The sequence below is a fragment of the Anolis carolinensis genome, chromosome 5 (assembly GCF_035594765.1).
Source record: "Anolis carolinensis isolate JA03-04 chromosome 5, rAnoCar3.1.pri, whole genome shotgun sequence".
In the NCBI taxonomy this organism is placed as follows: Eukaryota; Metazoa; Chordata; class Lepidosauria; order Squamata; family Dactyloidae; genus Anolis; species Anolis carolinensis.
The window spans coordinates 23,036,290-23,064,207 of record NC_085845.1 but is presented as its reverse complement, the minus strand read 5'-3'; the positions used below and the strand labels follow the sequence as shown (position 1 = coordinate 23,064,207).

Here is a 27,918-nt window from a genome sequence, read left to right as displayed (position 1 = left end):
AACTGAAAAGGCCATAATAAGTGTGAAATAACTTATGTCCAATGCAATGCAGTGGGCCGGGCTTTGACACAGCAGGTTAATCACCAAGCTGCAATAAATCTTGCCAACCAGAAGATTGACAGTTTGAAGCCTGGGTCAGGGTGAGCTCCTGATCTTTAGCTCAGCTTCTGCCTACTTAGCAGTTCAAAAACAAATGTGAGTAGATAAATTGGAACCGCATTAAAGCAGGGAGTTATTTAGGCTCAGCGTTTGATCAGAAAAAGGAGGAGGTTTATGAGCAAAGAAAGCTCTTCGGCAGGTAGATGGAGCGACAACACTTTTTCTCTTATATTGCCCTGAATGCTGTTCATAATCACATAGTGGTTATCTCAATTGAACTCCATTGAACTGCAACTTATTGTGAGTTCAAATCAAGAAACTTAGCAACAGGTGTTGGGTCATATTTCCTACACAGGCCAGACCGGTGAGCAATTAACATAAATTGCTATTCAAAAGCAAAACTAATATCCATATAGTGGATGTACAGTAAGATGCCCTTATCTGCAGGGGGATATATTTCTGACCAGATTATGGTTGCACAAAACCACAGATATGGCCAAACATCACTAAATCACCCAATATATTCATTGAGAATTTTTAACAACTCTTCTAAAACAACAAATATTTTCATTTTTCACAACATTGACTATTTCTACCTTTAGCATATGCTGCACTATGACCACAAAAACAGAAAAAGTTAACTGAAAGAAAAGTTGTGAAATACAATGTACTAATATGGAAAGATTTTCATGTGACATTTCTTTCCTAGGGGTGCAGTGGAGAGACTTTATGTTTCATCCTCGCTGTTCAGCCTCTTATAGCTGTAGTCAGTTCCTATGGGACTCATGCATATGCACAACAGAAGACAAAATATAGCCCTTGGAGGCTCAGAGATATTTTAACAGGTGCTTATCTCAACTAAAAAGAGACCATAAAAGAGGAAAATTTCAAAGAGCCGGCAGATCCATTCTTATGTTCATTTGCTTTCATTTAGCTGAGAAACTTGCTGAAGTTCTGGCTATGCCCATCATTGGAGTACTGTGATCTTTAAGGACCCATTCTATGTTGAGTAAGTACCATAAAGATGGTTATTCTTCACACCTATGTCATTCATGAAGATTTCTTGTCAATATAAGACAGCAGACTCTCTATGGTAGCTTTGCTGTCCTGGACAGAAATCTAGAAGGCAATATGCGATTCCGTGGGCTGCTTCACTGTAAATGCATACTAAGTATTTGATCTGTTTAACAAAGGGAGTCCTCTCAGAGAAAGCTTTGAATTCAGGGCAACTGACTTTTCATAAGCAGATTTATTGCACTTTATCTTGTCCTATCAGTTTGTTTACAGTCACAGGGTCCACCCCATCCCAAGTTGCTTTCTCATTGACGGTTGCACTGAATCAACTACCTCGTGTTATAATACTCACTCGTTGCACTTTGCCCAGTTTGTTTTTACCCCCTCTACTTGGGTGCCAAATCCATGTTTTAGTATTTTTGTCATTTTATACTTTTGTTATGTTTAGAGTGTTGAATTTTAATATGTGTCTGTATTTTTTGATGTTTTTATTTGGTTTGCTGTTTTTATCCGGGCTTGGCCCCATGTAAGCCACCCCGAGTCCCTTCTCAAATTACTCTCAAATATCAACACTGACCACAGTAAAGATCTGAAGATCCATGTCACCCTGCCCAGCCATTTGAAAATATTGTTATGTCCTGCAGTTGATGGCGGTTGGTATAGTGAAATTCCTATCAGTTGGTGGTGGTTAGTATATATAATGCATGACAGTTTGGTGATGAGTAATATATGATCATGATTAGTAGAGTGGTGTTGCTGCAAAAGGTATGTAAGATCTCACAGGCAGCAGCAATCAGGGAGGAGGCCTGCAGAGATAGGATGCAGTTGTGATCAGCTGCATAAAAAGAGCCTGGCTAGAGAAAAATATCCATCAAAATTGGCCATAGAGGCTGGTGGTTTTTCCCTCAGGTTGGTGGATGGTGTTATTCCTTACCTGTAACCTAAACTCTTGTGATGTATCTTGAACCGTGGTGATAATTTTCTTGTGAATATTGTTGCTCTTGTATCCTATTAAGAACCCTTGGCATTTGATTCTTAGATTGCGACCTTGACTACTGTTTCTTCTTGATCCTGAACTGGCATATGTAGTACTTCCAATGTTCATGAGACTTTGCTTCGTGACTTCAGCCGTGTGCTATCTTTATGCTTGAACTCGGACCTGGAAATAGTCAAGTGTTTAAGTTACTGTTGTAAGTAAAATAGTTTTGACACAAGCCTGGTGTTGTTTAGTTAACCTCTGCCTGCATACCGGCAGAGTCCTGGATCCTGACAAATATAGGGCAGCAGACATTATTTGCATCTTTCTGAATCCTATTGCAGTCGATCTTACTCCAACTGTATAAATGTGTTTTATAAGCTCAGGCTTTAATTTCACTCTGTACTGCATCTGTAGAAATGGGTTTATCTCTATAAAACATTCATGCTAAAATTTTAAAAAGCTGGTACAGTAGAGTCTCACTTATCCAACACTCACTTATCCAACGTTCTGGATTATCCAACGCATTTTTGTAGTCAATGTTTTCAATATATCGTGATATTTTGGTGATAAATTCGTAAATACAATAATTACTACATAGCATTACTGCGTATTAAACTACTTTTTCTGCCAAATTTGTTGTCTAACATGATATTTTGGTGCTTCATTTGTAAAATCATAACCTAATTTGATGTTTAATAGGCTTTTTCTTAATGCCTCCTTATTATCCAACATATTCACTTATCCAACATTCTGCTGGCCCGTTTATGTTGGATAAGTGAGACTCTACTGTAGTTGTAAACAGGGCAGGCCCTAAGTAATTTTCAAGTGTAAGTGAATAGAATTTTGGCGGCTCCCCCCCCCCCAAAAAAAACCAATCACTGAAAAATAAAAGGTAGAAGGTAGAGGTGTGCAGCCACACTCCCAAACGAGTGGCAGACTTGTTGCAAAACATAATGTTTTTGGTGCTTAATTTGTAAAATCATAATGTAATTTGATGTTTAATAGGCTTTTCCTTAATCCTTCCTTATTACCCAACATTTTCACTTATCCAACATTCTGCCGGTCCATTTATGTTGGATAAGCGAGACTGCATCATAAAAACATGGGTAAAGTTTATTAAATGAAACAAACTTCTGGTTTTTGTGGGACATCATCCTGCATCACATTTTGCTAGAGTTTTTCAATGAAAAAACATCATGTTTTACAACAAAAATGACAGAAAACTCAGTTCAATACATGGTAATGTTATGTAGGAATTACTATATTCACAAATTTAGCACCAAGCATTGCAATGTATTGAAAACATTGACTACAAAAACATTGGCTATTATTATTAACAAATTGACTGCAAATAAAGATAGAACTGTATAAAATAAACTTGTAGTAAGAACATTGTCGGAAGTTAAATCCGTAAAAATTTCAGTCCTTGCTGCCTAAAGAAATATTATTATTATTAAAGAAATAGCTGTGGATCTATATCTATATAATGTCCAGGGTGGAAGAAAGTACTCTTATCTGTTGGAGATAAGTGTAAATGTTGCCATTGGCCAGCTTGACTAGCATTGAATGGCTTTGTACCTTCAAAGCCTGGCTGCTTCTTGCCTGGGGGAAGCCTTTGTTGGGAGGTGTTAACTGGCCCTGATTGTTTCCTGTCTGGAACTCCCCTGTTTTTTTAAGTGTCGTTCTTTATTTACTGTCCTGATTCTAGAATTTTTAAATACTGGTAGACAGATTTTGTTCATTCTCATGGTTTCCTCCTTTCTGTTGAAGGATGAACACCTCCCAACAAAGGATTTCCCCAGGCAGGAATCTGCCAGGTCTTGAAGCTGCAAGATTTTGAGTGCTAATCACAGTGATTAATCACACTTGCATCCAACAGATAAGAGTTCTTTCTCTCACCCTGGACCTTTCACAAGTATATAACTCTCCCTTGACTAGTTTCCAACAAACCTCACAACCTCCAAGGATGCCCTGAAGAGGTGGTGCCCTGAAGAGGTCGGGCTGCAGCAGCGGTGACAAAGAGGGAGGGAGTCTGTGGACATGCATGCCCTGCATGCCCCTCCTTTCCCCTCTCCTCCAATAAGGAGGCCTGGAGTTTGCTGGCTTGCGTGCCCATGTGTGCGAGACTTCTGCAAGAGAGGGCTTCCCTCCAACTCCTTCGCTTAAAGCAGGGCAGGGAGCCGGATCAGGAGGAAGAAGCTGAGCTCTTTCTTTCTGTTCCAGGCTCACGTAAGGGTCTGAGACATGTGCCATTTCCCCCCATCTTCTTCTTCCCCCCCCTCCCCTCTTTTTAAAATCCTCACATGGCGAAAAGGTGCTGATGCGCCACTTGCTCCACTTCTTCTCCTCCGCAGGTGCGTGGGCACCCACAGGTAAGCACGCGTGCACTTGCTCATGGCTGGGAAAGAAGGTGGGAGGGGGAGGCCTGCTCACGCACTCACGGCTGGAGTTTTCCCTCCGGCCGTGAGTGCGCGAGCTGGCCTTCCCCTCCTATCTTCCTTCCCAGCCATGAGCGAGTGCACGCGCACTTACCTGTGGGTGCCCACGCATGTGGGGAGGAGGAGAGGAGAGGGGGAGGAAGTGGCACAACAGCACCTTTTCTCCAGGTGAGGATTTTAAAAAGGGGGAAGGGGGGAAGAAGAAGATGATAGGGGAAATGGCACACGTCTCTGACCATTATGCGAGCCTGGGAGGAGGAGGCGGGGGTGCGCACACATGCATGCATGCATGCGCACACATGGGAGGAGGAAGGTGAGGCGCGCCCGGAGGGCATGCCCCCTCCCAGCAGGGAGGGGGGGAAAAGGAAAAAAAGACAAAAAAGAAGCTGTTCATTAGCCTTAGGGCAATTGGAGATGCCTCAACTGCGCCCCCAGAGGATGGCGACTTCAGCAACCACATAGTTTGCCTACCGGTTGAACTGCGCCTGGTTGTAAAGGTACTACAACATCCCTATTTTTCCTTTCTTTTTTATGCTGATCCCAAGAGAATCTTTTATTAGAAGAAAAGTAATAAAATTAAGTTCAATCACTCAAGGAATAGCAGATGTATTTTGTAGTATACCACCCTTTCTTTTTTATTTGAACTTGATTATAATTAAGACACACAACCACACACATATAAACATATAATAAAGCATATAAAATTGCCATAGACTGACCCAACCTCTGGTCCATCTACCCAATATTGTATGTCTGGAAGTTCTCTGAATATGCCAGAGCCTGAACATGTAATACCACAAAGCATGACCCTTCTGTAGTTCTGGGCCAATACCTAACATACACCATAGGTCTCTTTATCTTTAAATGACACATCCAAATGCTGTGCTTATCTAGAAAAACATTACCATGAGAAACTAGATGTTTAAAAGTATGCAGTAATGCATTGAGTCCCATATATCTTGTAGATCTCTTGCCTGATCTTAGTTAAAGGGACTAAAGAAATGTTCATTTATCACAGCCATCCTTTCCTTTTGGCTAGATACCCAATTATAAAGTAATATGAAATTCAAGCTTGCTTACTCAAGAATTGGGGTTTCATGTTGCTGTTAAAATACAATTAATGAGGTTCCAAGACAGTGAGGAAAGTGAACTAAGTAACCACAAACTCAAGAAGTAGCTGAATGGTATCATGGACAAAAACACACTGTTAATTCTTATTGAGTGTATATAACTTAGTTGAAATGGTGCTCTCATTTCTCATCCAGTTTTCATTTAAATAAAAACATCCATATAATACAAATTTGGAGGATCATATAACAAATAATTACAACTTAAAGAGAGCTAAATATTCAGAGATCAAGCAAAAATGTAGCACAAGGCTGTTTATATTAAACCAACACAAATAAACATGCAATAATTGAATAACAAATTGAAGCATAATCCATGAACAAGAAGATGAGAATTTATCAGGTTACTGAAGTTCAGAATATTATTGTAAATCCACTAAAACTACAAAGTACAGAATAATCCACTAAAATGGTTGTGATTCACAGAGGAATGTAATAATCTACAAAGCAAGGTTTTCTGCTTTTCAAAAATCACCTCCATTTCTCTTCCTTAATCCCCTCTCATCAGCTTCTCTATAGCCATCAGTTTTACACGTGATTTCCCACACATAAAGAATGTTTGTTTTTACCCCCTCTACTTGGGTGCCAAATCCATGTTTTAGTATTTTTGTCATTTTATACTTTTGTTATGTTTAGAGTGTTGAATTTTAATATGTGTCTGTATTTTTTGATGTTTTTATTTGGTTTGCTGTTTTTATCCGGGCTTGGCCCCATGTAAGCCACCCCGAGTCCCTTCTCAAATTACTCTCAAATATCAACACTGACCACAGTAAAGATCTGAAGATCCATGTCACCCTGCCCAGCCATTTGAAAATATTGTTATGTCCTGCAGTTGATGGCGGTTGGTATAGTGAAATTCCTATCAGTTGGTGGTGGTTAGTATATATAATGCATGACAGTTTGGTGATGAGTAATATATGATCATGATTAGTAGAGTGGTGTTGCTGCAAAAGGTATGTAAGAACTCACAGGCAGCAGCAATCAGGGAGGAGGCCTGCAGAGATAGGATGCAGTTGTGATCAGCTGCATAAAAAGAGCCTGGCTAGAGAAAAATATCCATCAAAATTGGCCATAGAGGCTGGTGGTTTTTCCCTCAGGTTGGTGGATGGTGTTATTCCTTACCTGTAACCTAAACTCTTGTGATGTATCTTGAACCGTGGTGATAATTTTCTTGTGAATATTGTTGCTCTTGTATCCTATTAAGAACCCTTGGCATTTGATTCTTAGATTGCGACCTTGACTACTGTTTCTTCTTGATCCTGAACTGGCATATGTAGTACTTCCAATGTTCATGAGACTTTGCTTCATGACTTCAGCCGTGTGCTATCTTTATGCTTGAACTCGGACCTGGAAATAGTCAAGTGTTTAAGTTACTGTTGTAAGTAAAATAGTTTTGACACAAGCCTGGTGTTGTTTAGTTAACCTCTGCCTGCATACCGGCAGAGTCCTGGATCCTGACAAATATAGGGCAGCAGACATTATTTGCATCTTTCTGAATCCTATTGCAGTCGATCTTACTCCAACTGTATAAATGTGTTTTATAAGCTCAGGCTTTAATTTCACTCTGTACTGCATCTGTAGAAATGGGTTTATCTCTATAAAACATTCATGCTAAAATTTTAAAAAGCTGGTACAGTAGAGTCTCACTTATCCAACACTCACTTATCCAACGTTCTGGATTATCCAACGCATTTTTGTAGTCAATGTTTTCAATATATCGTGATATTTTGGTGATAAATTCGTAAATACAATAATTACTACATAGCATTACTGCGTATTAAACTACTTTTTCTGCCAAATTTGTTGTCTAACATGATATTTTGGTGCTTCATTTGTAAAATCATAACCTAATTTGATGTTTAATAGGCTTTTCCTTAATGCCTCCTTATTATCCAACATATTCACTTATCCAACATTCTGCTGGCCCGTTTATGTTGGATAAGTGAGACTCTACTGTAGTTGTAAACAGGGCAGGCCCTGTGATGACTCATGGGCCTTGTAGTCCTGCTCATGACATTGTAATGCCTGATGAAGAAGAAAACTTGGGTTTTTTACCTTCCCAGTCAGAACTGGAATCTTCTCAGCCAGATCTTTCCCAGGCAGATCTGGGAACCTTGCACCTGCAAGAAAGTTGTGTCCCAGAAGTATGTCAAACAAACCCTGAGCCTACATCTCCCGTGTTCTCTCGCCATGAGTTTTGTAAACAACAGAGGGGTTTGGAAGCAGCTTCACGCAGGAGTGCTAGAATAGCAGCTAAGAATGTACCCAATTAAGCCTGCTTTTCGTGAGAATCTTTAAGGAGTCAAACATCTGGTCTCAGAGTTTAGCTTTCGTTTCTGGTTCCCAGAGAACTGCTTCGGCGGGAAAGTTAGACTCGATATAGGTGTTTTACCCGCGTAGTAACTTCGCGGAGTCAATTCGTCAGCCTCCGGAGCGAGTTGTGTCTGAACAGCGCGCTCCGTTTCAAGCCTCGTTCCTGCTCAAGCCTTGTCCTTGTTTCCAGCCTTCGCTCCTGTTTCCCAGCCTTTGTTTACCTACGGACCTTGCCTTGTTTCCCAGGACTAAACCTTGCCTTGTTTCACGGATTTTACCAAGTTATTCCACGGACCTTGTTCTTGTTCCTCGTTACCTTGTTCCACGATTCAAGCCTTGTTTCAAGTATCAAGTTATTTCCTAGCCTTGCTCAAGTTCATGGACTAAAGGACCTTGTCATCTCCCCTCACTTTGCCTGGCAAAGTGAGTGTTTCGGTTATTGGATTACAACTTTGGACCTTAATATTTCATATTGGACATTGTTTCCTTGGACTAATTTTGACCTTTCCTGAAAGGTCTGCTTCTGGACTAACTTTTACATTTGCTTTTATTAACTTTATATATTTCCTTAATAAAGATATTAGATAGAATCTGGCCTCTGCGTATGGTTATTGGTGCCCTGTAGCCTGGGTCGTGACAGTTTGACTCCGCCACCCATAAGCACCAATTAACCAAGGCCAGAATGTCTACCGGAACCGTGCCGGGCGGCCAGCCGATTACCTACACCATCGACAAGGATGAGGTGGACCGAATCCGTGATAAGCTCAATGCACAGGATGGGGAAATAAAGGGTTTGAAGGAACGCGGAATCCGTCTTCCGGCCATGGCGTTGCCAACCAAGTTTACTGGAGAAGCTTCTAAGGTTCATGTTTTCCGTCGCCAATGCCAAGCTTATCTAGAGGCCCGTGATGCCGAGTTTCCCCAGGAAGACATCAAGGTGGCGTGGATTTACAGTCTCCTAGACGGGCCAGCGGCTAACTGGGCGACGGCTCTGTTCGACCAAGCCTCCCCTCATCTAAGGTCAGCGCAACATTTCTTGGACCACCTTAAGGCGACCTGGGGAATCGAGGACAATTTGGAGGCAGCCGGTCACAAACTCCGCCGCCTCTTCCAAGGAGACAGACCCATGTCTCAGTACATAGCCGAGTTCCGAGTGCTGGCCCACAACACCGGCTGGAACGATGTTGCCCTCAGAGGACAATTTCGGGAGGGTCTCAACATTGAAATGCTGGAGGAAATCTCCAAGGTGGATCCTCCCCAAACGCTTGAAGCACTCATCGATCAATGTTTACGGGCTGAAGTCATGATTGCCAACAGGAAACAGTGGGTACGAGGCCAGAGCGGTAGAGCTGGGGCAAAACCCCCCGCTCCCGCCGGCGTTCAGCCGCGTCCAGTGTGGAGACCCCCACCACCATCCCCATACCCCAGAGGGAGCGAGGAGGTGCCGATGCAGTTGGGCAATGTGCGTCCCAGATTAGATGCCGCCGAGAAGGCCCGCCGCCAACGCCTAAATCTCTGTTGGTATTGCGGGAATGGGGGCCACTTCGCCAGAGAGTGCCCAGCCAAAGGGAAGCCCGCCGCCCGTCTTGCGGCGGCGTCCTCCACGGAGACGAAGGCGTCTGAGGCGGCTGGCACACAGCCGGCGGGGGAAGCCAACGACCGGGCGTAGAGAGGCTCGCCAACCCGGTCAAGAAACCCATTCAAGAGCCGCCAACCGGGGTCCTGTTCCTTCTAGTGGTCACCTTATGGTCAGCAAAAAAGGGACCCGTCATGATCCACGCCATGATAGACTCAGGAGCTACCAACAATTTCATTGATAGAGAGTATGCCGACTCTCTGGGATTACAATATCATGACTTCAAGAATGCCCGTGTGGTACAAGCCATCGATGGCCGCCCTCTCAAGACGGGCCCCGTAAGCCAGTGGTCGGAACCCACCAGGATGTGGATAAGGGAACATATGGAAGAGATTTCCTTCTTTGTTACTGAGGTTCCCCATTTCCCTGTGATTTTGGGGATTCCATGGCTGACACTTCACGACCCAAGCATCTCCTGGTCCAACAGAGAACTGCAGTTTGCTTCAAGGTACTGCCAAAACCATTGCCTCGTAGCCAAGGTCTGCCATGCCACAGACACCGAGCCCATTATCACCTTGCCAAAGAAGTACTCCGAGTATTGGGATGTATTCAATGAAAAAGAAGCCGAAAAATTACCCCCACATAGACCTTATGACTGTGCCATAGACTTGGTGGAGGGGGCCCCGATCCCGCGAGGGCATCTCTACTCCCTGACTGAACCAGAGCAAGAAGCTCTCAGGGAATTCATAGAGACAAACCTTCGCAAGGGATTCATCAGACCCTCTCAATCCCCAGCTGCCTCCCCAGTGATGTTTGTGAAGAAGAAGTCAGGGGAATTACGCTTGGTGGTGGACTACAGAGCATTAAATAATATCACCAAGCGGAACAGCTATCCCCTGCCCTTAATCTCGGATCTACTAGACCGACTTCGAGGAGCCAAGGTTTACACCAAGCTGGATCTTCGGGGGGCTTACAACTTAGTTCGCATCAGAGAAGGGGACGAGTGGAAGACCGCCTTCCAGACTAAATTCGGATTATTCGAGTCCCGAGTTATGAATTATGGATTATGCGGAGCTCCCGCAACGTTCCAGCATTTTGTCAATGACATTTTCCAGGACTATCTAGATAGGTTCTTGATAATCTACCTGGACGATTTTTTGGTGTTTTCTAGATCACAATCAGAACATGAGAACCACGTCAAAATGGTGTTACAACGATTGCGGGATCATGGACTTTATGCCAAGCTGGAAAAATGCGCTTTTGATCTACAAGAGGTAGATTTCCTTGGATACCGTATCTCGCCTCTAGGGCTCTCCATGGATCCAGCCAAGGTTTCAGCAGTATTGGAATGGCGGGCGCCAACTAACAAGAAGGAGGTGCAGCGATTCTTGGGGTTCGCGAACTATTACCGCAAGTTCATTCCAGATTTTGCCCGCTGGTCTGACCCAATCACTAGCTGCATCCGTGGAAAACGGCCCTTCCGCTGGACTGATCAAGCAGAGAAAGGGTTCCAGCAACTAAAGAAATTATTCACATCCCAGCCAATCCTTCAGCATCCAGATCCTGAAACCCTTTTTGTGGTGCAAGCGGACGCCTCTGATGTGGCAATTGGGGCTGTGCTCCTACAACCGGTGGGAGATCACCTTCATCCTTGTGCCTATTATTCTCGTCAACTAACCGCACCAGAGAGGAACTATACCATTTGGGAAAAGGAACTATTAGCCATAAAGGCAGCTTTTGAAACTTGGAGACATTGGCTAGAAGGGGCCAAATTTCCCATTGAAGTCCACACTGATCATCGGAATCTAGAACATCTAAGAACTGCCCGCAAGCTAAATCAGAGGCAGCAACGTTGGGCTTTATTCTTTGAACGTTTCAACTTCCAGATTCATTATGTGACCCCAGCCCAAACCAAGCAAGCAGACGCCCTGTCACGTAAACCGGAATACGCTGCAGGACGTAAGGAGACCCTTGAATCCCAACTATTACAACCCGAGAACTTTGCCACGCTCACAGTGGGGAACACCAAATCCACTCCCATTGGTTCAACTTCCTCCACTCCAGGACCCATCTGTGCTCAAGAAATCAGGGCTAGTCAGCAAGCAGATCCCTGGGCGCAGGACCAACTTCGTCAAGGTCTGCATTTTCCCTTTTCGCTTAAGGATGGACTGCTTTGCTATAGAAATCATGTTTATATCCCACCCGGACCGGGCAGGGAAAAAGCACTTCGTCTGTGTCATGACTGCAAACCAGCAGGGCATTTCGGACTATTTAAAACCATGCATCTGATCCTAAGAGATTTCTGGTGGCCCAAGATCCGCAAAGATGTGGAAAAATATGTCAACACCTGCCCAGTATGCCAGCGCTCCAAGATAAGAAGGGAAAAGCCCTCAGGGCTTCTACACCCCCTTCCTACCCCATCTCGCCCATGGGAAATAATTTCTGCGGATTTCATCACTGACCTACCACCTTCCTGTGGATTCACCACGATCCTAGTGGTGGTGGACCTTTTCACCAAGTTAGCCCATTTCATTCCCTGTGAAGGCCTCCCCACGGCCAAAGAGACTGCAGATCTATTCCTTCAACATGTTTTCAGACTACATGGATTGCCCAAGAGTTTGGTCACAGACCGTGGATCTCAATTCACCTCTCGTTTCTGGAAGGCACTACAAAAACTATTGGGCATAGACTCTCGTTTATCTTCAGCTCATCATCCCCAAACAGATGGGCAAACGGAGCGCACCAATGCCACTTTGGAACAGTATCTTCGCTGTTATGTAAACTACCAACAGGACAATTGGGCTTCTCTGTTACCACTGTCAGAGTTTGCCTACAACAATGGAGTTCAAGCTTCTACAAAAGAAACGCCGTTCTTTGCAAACTACGGCTTCCATCCACGTTTCTTTCCCCCTGTCATTGAAACTTCAGAAGTTCCCGCAGCAGAGGATTGGCTGCAGGAACTCACAGCGGTGCAACAACTTTTGCTCCAACAACTAGACCAAGCCAAGGAGGACTATAAACGTCACGCGGACAAACATCGCCAACCGGGCCCCGAAATCAAGGTAGGAGATCGGGTTTTCCTGTCCACTCGCTTTTTGCCCTCCCATCGCCCTTGCCGGAAGTTGGATGCCCGTTTCATTGGCCCCTATCCAGTGGTAGCGCAATTAAACCCCGTGACTTTCAAACTCCAACTTCCGCGTTCAATGCGCATTCACCCAGTGTTTCACCGCTCCCTGCTCCTTCCGGCGGATGGTGTGCGTCCTGATACAGACCAACCGGCCCCCCCTCCTGTTTTGATGAATGGGGAGGAGGAGTTCGAGGTTGAGGACATTTTGGATTCTCGCTTTCACCGCCGCCGCCTACAATATCTCATTGACTGGGTGGGTTTTGGCCCTGAGGAACGCTCTTGGGAAGACGCCTCCACAGTCCATGCTCCTGATTTAACCCGTCGCTTTCATCAAACCTATCCCGCCAAGCCGCGACCTCGCGCCTCGGGGAGAGAGTCCCAGTTTGGGAGGGGCCTTGAGGAGGGGGATAGTGTGATGACTCATGGGCCTTGTAGTCCTGCTCATGACATTGTAATGCCTGATGAAGAAGAAAACTTGGGTTTTTTACCTTCCCAGTCAGAACTGGAATCTTCTCAGCCAGATCTTTCCCAGGCAGATCTGGGAACCTTGCACCTGCAAGAAAGTTGTGTCCCAGAAGTATGTCAAACAAACCCTGAGCCTACATCTCCCGTGTTCTCTCGCCATGAGTTTTGTAAACAACAGAGGGGTTTGGAAGCAGCTTCGCGCAGGAGTGCTAGAATAGCAGCTAAGAATGTACCCAATTAAGCCTGCTTTTCGTGAGAATCTTTAAGGAGTCAAACATCTGGTCTCAGAGTTTAGCTTTCGTTTCTGGTTCCCAGAGAACTGCTTCGGCGGGAAAGTTAGACTCGATATAGGTGTTTTACCCGCGTAGTAACTTCGCGGAGTCAATTCGTCAGCCTCCGGAGCGAGTTGTGTCTGAACAGCGCGCTCCGTTTCAAGCCTCGTTCCTGCTCAAGCCTTGTCCTTGTTTCCAGCCTTCGCTCCTGTTTCCCAGCCTTTGTTTACCTACGGACCTTGCCTTGTTTCCCAGGACTAAACCTTGCCTTGTTTCACGGATTTTACCAAGTTATTCCACGGACCTTGTTCTTGTTCCTCGTTACCTTGTTCCACGATTCAAGCCTTGTTTCAAGTATCAAGTTATTTCCTAGCCTTGCTCAAGTTCATGGACTAAAGGACCTTGTCATCTCCCCTCACTTTGCCTGGCAAAGTGAGTGTTTCGGTTATTGGATTACAACTTTGGACCTTAATATTTCATATTGGACATTGTTTCCTTGGACTAATTTTGACCTTTCCTGAAAGGTCTGCTTCTGGACTAACTTTTACATTTGCTTTTATTAACTTTATATATTTCCTTAATAAAGATATTAGATAGAATCTGGCCTCTGCGTATGGTTATTGGTGCCCTGTAGCCTGGGTCGTGACAGGCCCTAAGTAATTTTCAAGTGTAAGTGAATAGAATTTTGGCGGCTCCCCCCCCCCCAAAAAAAAACCAATCACTGAAAAATAAAAGGTAGAAGGTAGAGGTGTGCAGCCACACTCCCAAACGAGTGGCAGACTTGTTGCAAAACATAATGTTTTTGGTGCTTAATTTGTAAAATCATAATGTAATTTGATGTTTAATAGGCTTTTCCTTAATCCTTCCTTATTACCCAACATTTTCACTTATCCAACATTCTGCCGGTCCATTTATGTTGGATAAGCGAGACTGCATCATAAAAACATGGGTAAAGTTTATTAAATGAAAAAAAACTTCTGGTTTTTGTGGGACATCATCCTGCATCACATTTTGCTAGAGTTTTTCAATGAAAAAACATCATGTTTTACAACAAAAATGACAGAAAACTCAGTTCAATACATGGTAATGTTATGTAGGAATTACTATATTCACAAATTTAGCACCAAGCATTGCAATGTATTGAAAACATTGACTACAAAAACATTGGCTATTATTACTAACAAATTGACTGCAAATAAAGATAGAACTGTATAAAATAAACTTGTAGTAAGAACATTGTCGGAAGTTAAATCCGTAAAAATTTCAGTCCTTGCTGCCTAAAGAAATAGCTGTGGATCTATATCTATATAATGTCCAGGGTGGAAGAAAGTACTCTTATCTGTTGGAGATAAGTGTAAATGTTGCCATTGGCCAGCTTGACTAGCATTGAATGGCTTTGTACCTTCAAAGCCTGGCTGCTTCTTGCCTGGGGGAAGCCTTTGTTGGGAGGTGTTAACTGGCCCTGATTGTTTCCTGTCTGGAACTCCCCTGTTTTTTTAAGTGTCGTTCTTTATTTACTGTCCTGATTCTAGAATTTTTAAATACTGGTAGACAGATTTTGTTCATTCTCATGGTTTCCTCCTTTCTGTTGAAGGATGAACACCTCCCAACAAAGGATTTCCCCAGGCAGGAATCTGCCAGGTCTTGAAGCTGCAAGATTTTGAGTGCTAATCACAGTGATTAATCACACTTGCATCCAACAGATAAGAGTTCTTTCTCTCACCCTGGACCTTTCACAAGTATATAACTCTCCCTTGACTAGTTTCCAACAAACCTCACAACCTCCAAGGATGCCCTGAAGAGGTGGTGCCCTGAAGAGGTCGGGCTGCAGCAGCGGTGACAAAGAGGGAGGGAGTCTGTGGACATGCATGCCCTGCATGCCCCTCCTTTCCCCTCTCCTCCAATAAGGAGGCCTGGAGTTTGCTGGCTTGCGTGCCCATGTGTGCGAGACTTCTGCAAGAGAGGGCTTCCCTCCAACTCCTTCGCTTAAAGCAGGGCAGGGAGCCGGATCAGGAGGAAGAAGCTGAGCTCTTTCTTTCTGTTCCAGGCTCACGTAAGGGTCTGAGACATGTGCCATTTCCCCCCATCTTCTTCTTCCCCCCCTCCCCTCTTTTTAAAATCCTCACATGGCGAAAAGGTGCTGATGCGCCACTTGCTCCACTTCTTCTCCTCCGCAGGTGCGTGGGCACCCACAGGTAAGCACGCGTGCACTTGCTCATGGCTGGGAAAGAAGGTGGGAGGGGGAGGCCTGCTCACGCACTCACGGCTGGAGTTTTCCCTCCGGCCGTGAGTGCGCGAGCTGGCCTTCCCCTCCTATCTTCCTTCCCAGCCATGAGCGAGTGCACGCGCACTTACCTGTGGGTGCCCACGCATGTGGGGAGGAGGAGAGGAGAGGGGGAGGAAGTGGCACAACAGCACCTTTTCTCCAGGTGAGGATTTTAAAAAGGGGGAAGGGGGGAAGAAGAAGATGATAGGGGAAATGGCACACGTCTCTGACCATTATGCGAGCCTGGGAGGAGGAGGCGGGGGTGCGCACACATGCATGCATGCATGCGCACACATGGGAGGAGGAAGGTGAGGCGCGCCCGGAGGGCATGCCCCCTCCCAGCAGGGAGGGGGGGAAAAGGAAAAAAAGACAAAAAAGAAGCTGTTCATTAGCCTTAGGGCAATTGGAGATGCCTCAACTGCGCCCCCAGAGGATGGCGACTTCAGCAACCACATAGTTTGCCTACCGGTTGAACTGCGCCTGGTTGTAAAGGTACTACAACATCCCTATTTTTCCTTTCTTTTTTATGCTGATCCCAAGAGAATCTTTTATTAGAAGAAAAGTAATAAAATTAAGTTCAATCACTCAAGGAATAGCAGATGTATTTTGTAGTATACCACCCTTTCTTTTTTATTTGAACTTGATTATAATTAAGACACACAACCACACACATATAAACATATAATAAAGCATATAAAATTGCCATAGACTGACCCAACCTCTGGTCCATCTACCCAATATTGTATGTCTGGAAGTTCTCTGAATATGCCAGAGCCTGAACATGTAATACCACAAAGCATGACCCTTCTGTAGTTCTGGGCCAATACCTAACATACACCATAGGTCTCTTTATCTTTAAATGACACATCCAAATGCTGTGCTTATCTAGAAAAACATTACCATGAGAAACTAGATGTTTAAAAGTATGCAGTAATGCATTGAGTCCCATATATCTTGTAGATCTCTTGCCTGATCTTAGTTAAAGGGACTAAAGAAATGTTCATTTATCACAGCCATCCTTTCCTTTTGGCTAGATACCCAATTATAAAGTAATATGAAATTCAAGCTTGCTTACTCAAGAATTGGGGTTTCATGTTGCTGTTAAAATACAATTAATGAGGTTCCAAGACAGTGAGGAAAGTGAACTAAGTAACCACAAACTCAAGAAGTAGCTGAATGGTATCATGGACAAAAACACACTGTTAATTCTTATTGAGTGTATATAACTTAGTTGAAATGGTGCTCTCATTTCTCATCCAGTTTTCATTTAAATAAAAACATCCATATAATACAAATTTGGAGGATCATATAACAAATAATTACAACTTAAAGAGAGCTAAATATTCAGAGATCAAGCAAAAATGTAGCACAAGGCTGTTTATATTAAACCAACACAAATAAACATGCAATAATTGAATAACAAATTGAAGCATAATCCATGAACAAGAAGATGAGAATTTATCAGGTTACTGAAGTTCAGAATATTATTGTAAATCCACTAAAACTACAAAGTACAGAATAATCCACTAAAATGGTTGTGATTCACAGAGGAATGTAATAATCTACAAAGCAAGGTTTTCTGCTTTTCAAAAATCACCTCCATTTCTCTTCCTTAATCCCCTCTCATCAGCTTCTCTATAGCCATCAGTTTTACACGTGATTTCCCACACATAAAGAATGTTAACAAATACTACTTCCCACTCCAAAAGAGTGTTAATGGAAATTATCGCAAGCTTTGCATGTAGATCATATTGGGCAAAATAGGACCCATGGACCATGTATGACTATACATTTCACTTTTGTGGCCCCTGGAGCCCCTGACATTTTCCAAACCCAAACACCCTAAACACCCCCCCCCCTTTTTAAGAAAAAACATACATTTTGCTCAAAGCCACACAGAATACCTTCCCATTCATGACAGTATATGGAAATAGGCCATCCCACCATTACCAAATCCCCAAGCTTACTACACCCCAAATATCTTAATTTCATTCCAAGTATTTGGATTTGCTGTAGGGAATTCAGTCTTTGTGAGGTGGATTATTTTGTGCAGAAAACTGGTCCCCACACAGTTGCCCACTCTAATGTAGGTGAAATCCATTAACAGGACACATCGTATAATGGGATTACATGGGTGGAATGGAATTTGGGTGTTCTCTAATCTCCAACATTAATACCAAAAGGGTTACGAATCTGTTTTTGGTCAACTTTTGATTCGGTTTGGTTATTTAGGGTGCTGGTTCAGAAAATTGCATTAGATTGACCACATCAGCTCTAGTTTCTGATACAGAACATATGCCATCTGCTCGCCCACAGAAAACCATATTTAATGATCTGGAGCTGATATGGTCTATTCAATGCAATGGTCAGCTCTGTGGAAAGTAGCAGAAATAAAATAAATAAAATAAAGAGGAAGGATGTTCGTGGACCAGATTTTCATTTTCATGGCCTACTGCTGGGCCATGGCTCACAGGTTGGGAACCACTGCTCTAATGAAAGCCCACTTTGCTGATGGACAGCTCACTACCTCCCATAATAGTACATTCTAAAGTTGCACTCGAAATTTTCACTTATTGTTTCCCTGAAATGTTGCCTTCCTTATTTATGCATTAGTTCTAATCCAGCCTTCTGAAACAAAAGAAAAACAGCCTGCTTCATGACAATCCTTTAAATATTTGAAGGCAGCTATCCTATCTCATTTTAATCTGCACTTCTTCTGGTTAAGAAAAAAGATGTATTCTTTGAACCATGTTTCATAGGACAAGTTTTACACAACTCTCGCCACTCCAGTCACCCTTCTCTGGATGTGCACTAGCTAGTTAATGTCCTACTTAAAATGTTTTCTGCCCATGGCCTTCACATTCACACTGCAATTTCTGCACAGAATTTATGCCATCTTTTATGCATGCAGACCAGTTGTCATCCACATGTTGGCTGGCTTGGAGTCCAGTCTTCCTTCACCCAAGTCTATGCTATGCTGAGCTGTTTCCTATACCCTGGTCCTATCCTAGTCTGCACCAAAGTAATTACATCACCTGATAAGGTCCACCAGGTTCCTCCAAACAACTCAACGGGTGACGTAATCATTTTGCATCTGTGTACTGAAGTGTTGTCAGAAGCTTCTGTGACAATTTCCAATCTCCATTGGTAATAGAATGGTCATGGAGAGCTATGGCAGATTTGTGGTAATCCTGACAAAAAGGTTTTGGTTATTGTGAAGATAGGAAGAGAACATTATCCTTCACAGTGACTAAAGAGAAACATGCAGAAGTGTAAAGTTAACTTGCCCCCTGCATAAGTCACTAACAAGATATCATCCAGTGTATGAAAGTTGAGACTAAGGGCTGCAGATTATACAATTGTACACCTTCCTACATTAAAAATTATCCCCAGATTGTGGTCACTGTGGGTACTCACACAGTGGGGTATGAAATATGGATTTTTTTTCTCTCCTGCCCCCAAAATCTGAACCCAAATATAAACCCCATTTTCTGACAGAAGGTTTTCCTTTAAAAGCAAGCTTTCTGTAAGGTTGGCATTATGTCATGTCATCACTTTCATCTTTCAGCAGCAAACTATGATACACATTTTTATAACAATGAAATGTAAGTGGGTGTAGATATTCACCTATAGGACCAGATTCTGCTCTGACATCTTTCTGTTCTGCTCCACTGGTGTGTGAAGATGCATAGCATTCAAAGAACAGGTCCAATTTAACTGACACTCAAACTCTCTATAGCTTCTCAAAAATATAGGTTTAAATGAGAAAGCTCTGCTAAATATAAAGTGCCCATCTGCTCCACCTCTCAGCACAAGAAAGCATGCAAGTTACTTGCAAACTTTGTCATACCTGTGAAGAGTTTCTGTTCATTATCCTTCTATCTATATTGCCGGCATGGCACACTTCCTAATAAATTCCTAAACTGTATTTTATGAACATGAATGTACACATTTAGTGATTGTAAGCACATGTACAAATGGTTTAATCATACCAAATAACAGCAGACTTAGTACTGTCTGCATGCACATATTTATTGTGCATGTATGCCAATAATTCAGATATTTTTTCCTGTTGCAATTTATGTAAGTAATATTATTTCCATCAATGATTACTCAGACATACATGCTAGGCAGCCAGATCACATTCCAAAATCTAGTATAGGGAAAGACTATATATCACATGAAAAACCTTAGGTAGCATTGTTTCTTATAATTTCAATTATATTTCTCAACAGCATACAAGAAGCTAAGAATTCCCTCAATTTCCATTTTTATAGATATATATCAAAATTATTACTGAATTGAAGAGTGACAAACTGAGGCTTCAGACAGGAATTCATGAAACATCTAAATACAATACAAAACTATTACTTGTTTTTAAAAAGGGGGTGAGTGATTATTTATGGTCCATATCACATTTTTAATCTGCAATCTCACTGAGTTTCTGGATTACATGGAATTTACCTAATTTACCTAAAGCCAAGGGGGAAAGGAAACAAATAAATTACAAACACTTTATTTTTTCCCATTTAAAATGCTTTTTGGACAGCTGTCCTGGGGCTCTGCTTATCACGGTAGGCCAGTTGGTATTTTTATTGTGTCATGTCACTTGAATTGATATCATAATCAATAGTGTTGGTAGAAACCCTTGTGGGGTGAATATTTTAGGTAGGAACATATCTCACCACATGCTTAGAAATGTTGGTTCAGACTTCTAAAATCTTCTAGACAGCATGGTTATAGAATTCCGGAAGTTGTAATCTAAAAACAAAACTACTCAAGCTCCGACTGGAACAGTTCCAAACTGAATATTGAGCATATTTAGCTAAACACACTAATAGTATTACTTCAGATCTGCATATTCAGTATGGGAAAGTTGAAGATGAAGCCAGAGCAGAATTCCAAGCTTCCCAGTGTTCCAAAGCATAACTGGGCCTGTTTCTTTCTCAAAGGTACTATGTTTAAATGCCCAAATATGATTTTGGTATACAATGCAAATATGCCTATAAGAAAGTGAAATGACTCTAAACTTCACAATGGCCATTTTAAAATATGAATATTACTGACATATTCGCTACGTAGTCAAACTCATTAGGTTTCTGGATGAAACATGGATAGTAAGTTTCTGGTAACAGTGAGCTGAGCTTTCATAAAGATGAGGAAGATGAAATACAGTATGATGCCCATGTCTGCAGAGCCAATATTCACAATTTCAATTATTCACAAAATATATCCTTTCTAGGCATTTTCTAGGTCCTCCAATATGACTTTATGGTATTTTTGAGGCTGAAGTTCCTTAATTGCAGTAGGATTCACTATTACATGATTTCATGTATCTCACAACATGTATTACAACTGCACACATCATTGACTGGCATGCGACTGAAACAGAGAGAGCACTAAGCTGTCCCTTCCTTCCTTCCTTCCTTCCTTCCTTCCTTCCTTCCTTCCTTCCTTCCTTCCTTCCTTTCCTAGATAACAATTATGTTATATTGATATCCAAGAATGGCATGGTTCAAGTTGAAATGAAGGAGAAAACTGTCTACTGTCTCACATGCCCTGATTAGTTTTCTCTGTGGTTGTAGAGCTCAGGTCAGAGGTCACTACACCAAATGAATAAGTCTATAGATGCCATCAATAAATGAGCTAATTTTTTTGTTGCTGTACTTAGTGCCTGAAGAGAAAAGGTTAGCTTAGTTAACTTAGCATTGGTTTAGCTAATGGGCTTGTATGAGATACATACAGAGCAAATGGTTTAATCAGTACAACAGATGCTTCTGAGCTTGCAGCCATAGATTTAAATCCCAGCAGGGGATTTACGATTAGCTGAGCCATTAGCATAAATTGATCACTCTGATTGGCTAATCACTTAATTAGGAAAAGGCCTTTGCTATTGAGCCATTTTGGAATAATTTCCATAATTATAGGACCAACATTCAGATTCAACCATCATGTTATATGTTAGAATGATATTCTTCCCCCGCCCTTTCCTTCTCAATGAGCTTGAAAAACATCTGAGAAGAGGCAGAATCCTGTGGAAAAATCGCGAAATAAATAAATAATACATTCTAAGACAATAAAACACTCTTAAGATTATATAATTCTACAACTTTATCCATATTATCCAGATTAATATGCAGAGTAGAACTGAACAACCATTGAATTCTGCACTCCTTCAAATTCCTCAGATTAAAATTGTACTAACATACATATTGAAGAAGGGGAGACAAAGTGTAGTCCTGGAACTTCAACTCATGTGGTCCTCCAAGAATATATTTACAGACCAATGGCTCCCTATAGCCTACCCAATACTGAGCTGCCTTTCCTGGAATCTCTCATGAGCGGATTCATTTCAATATCAAAATGTATTTTTACGGGAAGGTACAGCACAGTTTAATGGTCTGTTGCATTAAACTGTAACTCTAGAGACCAGGGCAACCTACTGGATGATCTTAGGCAAGTCACAACCTTTTAGACTAAGGACCTACTCACATTAAATAGTGGATTCACCATAGATTGTGGCAAATCCAGCAGAGCCCGGGGGGGGGGGGGGACTGGACCAGCCCCTCACCTGGTTTTCCCCTTATTCCATCTCACAAGGGGAAGCATCTGCCACCCAGCTTCCCCGCGTTGTTCCTTATGCAATATGGGAAGACTCTTGTGTTGCCACCTTGATGGTTTACAACATTCCCTCTTCACTTGAGCCATGGAGCCCCACCGGAAGTAGATCTACATTGTGGAATGGGAGCTGGTGGGCTCCATGGCTAAAGAGGGCTGAAAGCAGTGTAGGATGGGCAATTTTTCCCGTTTGATCAGTCCCTCAGGCTACAGCAATGGCAAACCTCTAATGAACATAATCTCATCAAGAAAACCCAGCGATAGCTTGCTGCAGGGTTGCTATAGCTGGTAAACATCTTGAAGGCACACAACCACAAACATTGATGAATGAATGTTTCAAAGAAAGAGCAGATTCTAAAAATGGTACTTAATGTATGCTTGAATTTGATAAAGCATATTTTCATACTTTCTTTTCATACAAGTCTCTTCAAAATAATTCAAAATAAATAATGAACTTGGTAGCAACCACAGGTTAATCTACCAATGTCTTATTGTAACATCCAAGTGTAGAACCATATATATTTTAACTGTTCCCAAAACTTTCTACCACTTTGGGAAATGAGAAGTCAAATTTCACAGGGAATGTTCACTCACATAATCACAACACTAGGCCGATTCAGATTTAATAAGGGATAAGAACAGACCCAAAGAAATCAGTTGGACGTGAGCAAGTAAACTAAATGATTTCTTCCTGATTTCAATGGTCTCCTCTAATTTTTGATAGGATCCATTAGCGTGTGGTTCAAGAGTTGTTGATACAAGGGGGAAGAGTTCAGCCATCTCTTTAAAGATAATAGATGGTAAAATATGTTTTCTCTCCTTCTTCTTTTGCAGAGGTATGAATAAGACATGAAGGAGACCCTTTGTTGTTGTTTCAAAGGCCACATCAACATTTCTACAAAGGAATCCCAAGGGTCTTGTTGCCACTTCACTCTCTGATGAAGCAGATTAGCTGCCTCACTAGGTGACATCATAGAGTAACTAGTTGAAAACAGCACTTCAAGGGCTCCTTTAAAAAATATAGGAAGAATTAAGTGAGTCTGTCTCGTTTAATTTCATTTAATTTAAGTGATCCTCTGAACTGCATTCCTTTGCACTAGCAGTGAGCTAGGAGCCATGCTGACTGATTAATGCTTGGCTGTTTGAAGTATACTCTTTTCTTATCTGGTCCTGTGCAGGCCTCATGAAAGCCCGGGGAGACCTGCTGGTAAGTCAGACCTCGGGGAGATTTTTGTCTGCTGCATCCTGAGGAGGAGGATGAAGAAGAGATAAATGGCAGGCCGTACAACAGAAAACAAAATGAAAACCTGTTGCCCTTTGAAAAAATTAAAGACATTCTAAAGCTTATTGACAACGGGAAGAAATCAACCGATCACACAGAGCGGCAGCGTCTCTGTCTTCTATATGACTTCAATGGTAAACACCCTTTCAGTTGAAAATGAGCAGATAGTATCATTGCCTAAAAACTTAACATTATTCTGGAAATGTTCTTTTTAGTTTAATTTAGTCATGATCATAATGCATTGACCATAATAATCACTTTTTACAAACCAGTTAGCTTATATTTGGCCGGCTGATGGAAAGTCATGCCTTGCAAAATTCTCATAGGGCAATGATTATGAAAAGGAGAAGTTTAGCCCCATTATCTCAACTCATAGTGACGGCTCCAGTCCAACTTACCTCTCCGAACCTATCTCCCTCTATGAACCAGTTCGTAGATTAAGATCTTCTGGGGAGGTCCTGCTCTTGGCCCCACCAGCCTCATAGGTGCGGCTGGTGAGGACGAGAGACAGGGCCTTCTCGGTGGTGGCCCCACGGCTGTGGAACTCCCTCCCAAGTGAGATTAGGTTGGCCCCCTCCCTCCTGACCATTAAGAGACAGCTAAAGACCTGGCTGTGGAACCAGGCGTTCGGCCCATCATAGGAATATTTAAAGTTAAAGTGAAAGTTGAAAGTGCAATGACCCAGGACAGTTTACAGACAATGGCTATGTCTTTGTGTGATAGATGATGTTATTTTATGTAATGTGTTTAATAATGTTTAATGTTTTATTAGGGCAGGGTCAACTTTGATGTTTTATACTGTTTTTTATCGAGGGTATTGAATTGTTACCAACAGTGTGAACCGCCCTGAGTCTCCTTCGGGGTTGAGAAGGGCGGTACATAAATACTGCAAATAAATAAATAATAAATAATCTTACAATAACACCTTCCAATAACATCTTGGGTCTCTGTTTGCTATAAGCAATTTTTGAGATTTCAGCCCAGGAAATTACTTTTTAAAATTAAGTAGTTACAGTTCTAGTTTTAAAGAGCCACCCTACCAGATAAACAGATAATGACAATCCTCCATATTCATGGATTCTGCATCCATGGATTCTGCATTCATGGATTCAACGAACCATCAAAATCAAAATCAAACCTTGATTTTGCCATTTATTCAAGGAATGCCTTTTTACTATACCATTGCATATTAATAAAACTTGAACATCCACAGCTATTGTTATCAATGAAGAACAAAACTCCAGAGTATACCAATGGCCTACTATAATTGTATCCTTTTAAAAGTAATTTTTATGTTTTAATTTCTCAATGATAACTAAAATGGATGCCTGGAATTTAGTCTTACATTCATAGATACATCACCTGATGTTAATGTATTCATGATTGATCCATATTCACAATCCTTATGTTGTATCGTTTGAGACACTATTGCTACAGTCAAATCTCTACAAACTTTACTTTAAAGGGCAACCTACAGGTGGTCCCTCCTACCAATGATAATGCAGGTGGCAGATGTTTCAGACTCCACCACTAACAGTGAGGGATATTGTGACAAGCAGAAACAGGACCTTTCCCATATTTCTGTGTTGCAGCCATACTCACTGGCAAGAAGGAGATTGCAACATTATCCATCTGTGCCTTCATTGCCAGTTGCAATAAACTGTCAGTACACAGAAGAAGGTTTGGGCAATGCAGGATCAGGCTGGGGGATGTTTCTTAGTTTGCCAAAAGGTTATTAATTAATTAATTAATTTGCCCTACATGTATCCCGCCTTTCTCAACCCTGAAGAGGACTCAAAGCAGCCTTACAAAGGGAATAATTCAATGCCACATGTATACATACATCAATGAATAGGCAAAAATATTAAAACCAACCAATTAAAACATACCATTAAAACAAGAATTAAAATCACATAATCCAGGTCAAATTCCAAGTAGCCCAAGTAGGATTCTGGCTAATATTTTAGTAACATTCACTTAGCAGAATAAAGCACAGCACAAGCCAATATTTAAATCATGTGATATTTCTGATCTGCCCTTCAGTGAGACCACATTCTCATAACTACAGGAAGAAAATTTAAACTGGGGGAACAAAATTGTCCTTCATTGAATTTCAGTCATAATAGAATATGATACCTCCTTAGTCATTGGGAAAAAGAATTAAATCCACTAACTGGAATTGACAAATCATGTTTTTTATGATGGAGCTATGTCTCCAACTATGGCTGCATTCCCCATAAACTTCTTCAAGGCAAAGTCTGAGTTAGAGAGAAAACATTCCTAGTCAGCGTTTCATCTTTCTACTCTTTTGATAGAAAATACATTGGGAATACTGTTTCTACTGAGGAGTGTGCTCTAGAAAGGCTTTGAATTTTTTCAAATGATAGACAGTTATGTAAATAGTTCACTTTGAGCATATAACTGATGTTTTCTTCTTATAAAAGTTTTGATCTGATTGGACAAGGAGCTAAGCAGTTAAAATGAAGCTAGAGGTGAATGATGGTGATGATGGAGATTATGATTGATGATGTTGTTTGTTTTTTTGTTATTCTAATCTTCTATGATAGTTTTTTCCCAGCCACATCATCAAACTGAATAAAAGAGACCCTCATAGACAGTATCACCCAAGATAAAATGAAGGCACAGTAGTGATGACATTTTCTTTCATATCTTGTAGATGTGCTTAAAGGAGACAGCAAGAGGAGTTAAACCATGTTCATTATAATGAAAGCTGGCTTCTAAAGCCTTTGTTCCAGAGCAATGTTTTGTAACATCTATTAACACTTTGATATCCATTCAAAAGAGAAATGTGGATAAGGATTTTTTTTCCAACTTCAAAATGATTAACAATGTATAACAAGCATGTTGCTGGAAAATTGCTTGAAGAGTTTGGAACTTCTGGCTCACACATCCTCTAAATACATATGGCAATAAAGCTCACTTGAAAATTAACACTGTTCTATGGCCCACATCCTCTGCATGAAACTGCATGGAAATTTCCAAAAGAAATTGGAGCGTTTTCCAAGTTATTGACACCTGGGCACAAAATATGCATATTGCGGACTAGTAAAGTATGTTGTTGGAGGGTTGTTGTATGTCTTTCGGGCTGTGTGGCCATGTTCCAGAAGCATTCTCTCCTGACGTTTCGCCCACATCTATGGCAGGCATCCTCAGAGGTTGTGAGGTATGGAGAAAACTAAGCAAAGAGGTTAATATATATCTGTGGAAAGTCTAGGGTGAGAGAGGTCAGTGTGAATGTTGTGTAGTTAATCACTTTAATTAGCATTGAAAAGCTTATCTGCTGTCTTCTTCCTGCCTCTGGGGCATCCTTTGTTTAGAGTCGTTAACTGCCCTTGGTTGATTCATGTCTGGAAATCCTCTGTTTTCAGAGTATTGCTTTTTATTTACTGTTCTGATTTTTGAGTTTTTTAATACTGGTAGCCAGATTTTGTTCATTTTCATGGTTTCTTCCTTTCTGTTGAAGTTGTCCACATGCTTGTGGATTTCAATGGCTTCTCTGTGTAGTCTGACATGATAGTTGTTAGAATGGTCCAGCATTTTTGTGTTCTCAAATAGTATTCTGTGTCCAGGCTGGTTCATCAAATGCTCTGCTATGGCTGATTTCTCTGGTTGAATTAGTCTGCAGTGCCTTTCATGTTCTTTGACTCTTGTTTGGGCGCTGCGTTTGGTGGTCCCTATGTAGACTTGTCCACAGCTGCATGGTATCCGGTAGACTCCTGCAGAAGAGAGAGGATCCCTCTTGTCCTTCGCTGACCGTAGCATTTGTTGGATTTTCTTCGTGGGTCTGTAGATAGTTTGTAGGTTGTGCTTCTTCATCAGCTTCCCTATGTGGTCAGTAGTTCCCTTGATGTATGGTAAGATGTATGTTGTTGGAGTTTAACGGTTAGGGGTATGTAACTGTGATAAAGGAGTCTGCCATTATCTTTACATAATACATATTTATGCAAATAAAGTAAACCATAAATTTACATTAATAACTAGTAAGAGTCATAATTAGTTGAAATCCTAATGGTAATTCTACAGATAACAATAATCTGTTCACATTTTTGAAGTAGACACAACCACATCTACCCCAGCAATTTCTTCTACAGATCAGATAAAGTAGATTTATTCAGTAGATTCAGTTTGTGTCTACATTGGGCAGGTTACTCAGGTATATATTTTCTCTGGAACACACCTGGATCCAGTTGCATCTGAGGCTGGTGTCCAGGGTTTTGATTTTTTTTGTGTGTGTGTGTCAGGAGCAACCGGAGTTGCTTCTGGAGTGAGAGAATTGGCTGTCTGCAAGGACGTTGCCCAGGGGACGCCCAGATGTTTTGAT

General features: G+C 41.8%; 1 long non-coding RNA gene across 2 annotated transcripts in view; it reads left to right on the top strand.

The window, feature by feature from the left end:
- LOC103280076 (uncharacterized) overlaps positions 1–27,450 on the top strand; it is a 48,317-nt gene extending 20,867 nt beyond the window's left edge. The window contains exons 1-4 of one of the 2 annotated variants that reach the window (XR_010006662.1): positions 815–1,108; positions 23,129–23,328; positions 23,473–23,710; positions 26,144–27,450. This is a non-coding gene — a long non-coding RNA (uncharacterized LOC103280076). Of the gene's footprint in view, positions 1–814; positions 1,109–23,128; positions 23,329–23,472; positions 23,711–26,143 lie in introns of those variants that run through there. The other variant, XR_507139.3, reaches the window with a different exon arrangement.
- Positions 27,451–27,918: the final 468 nt, after the last annotated feature.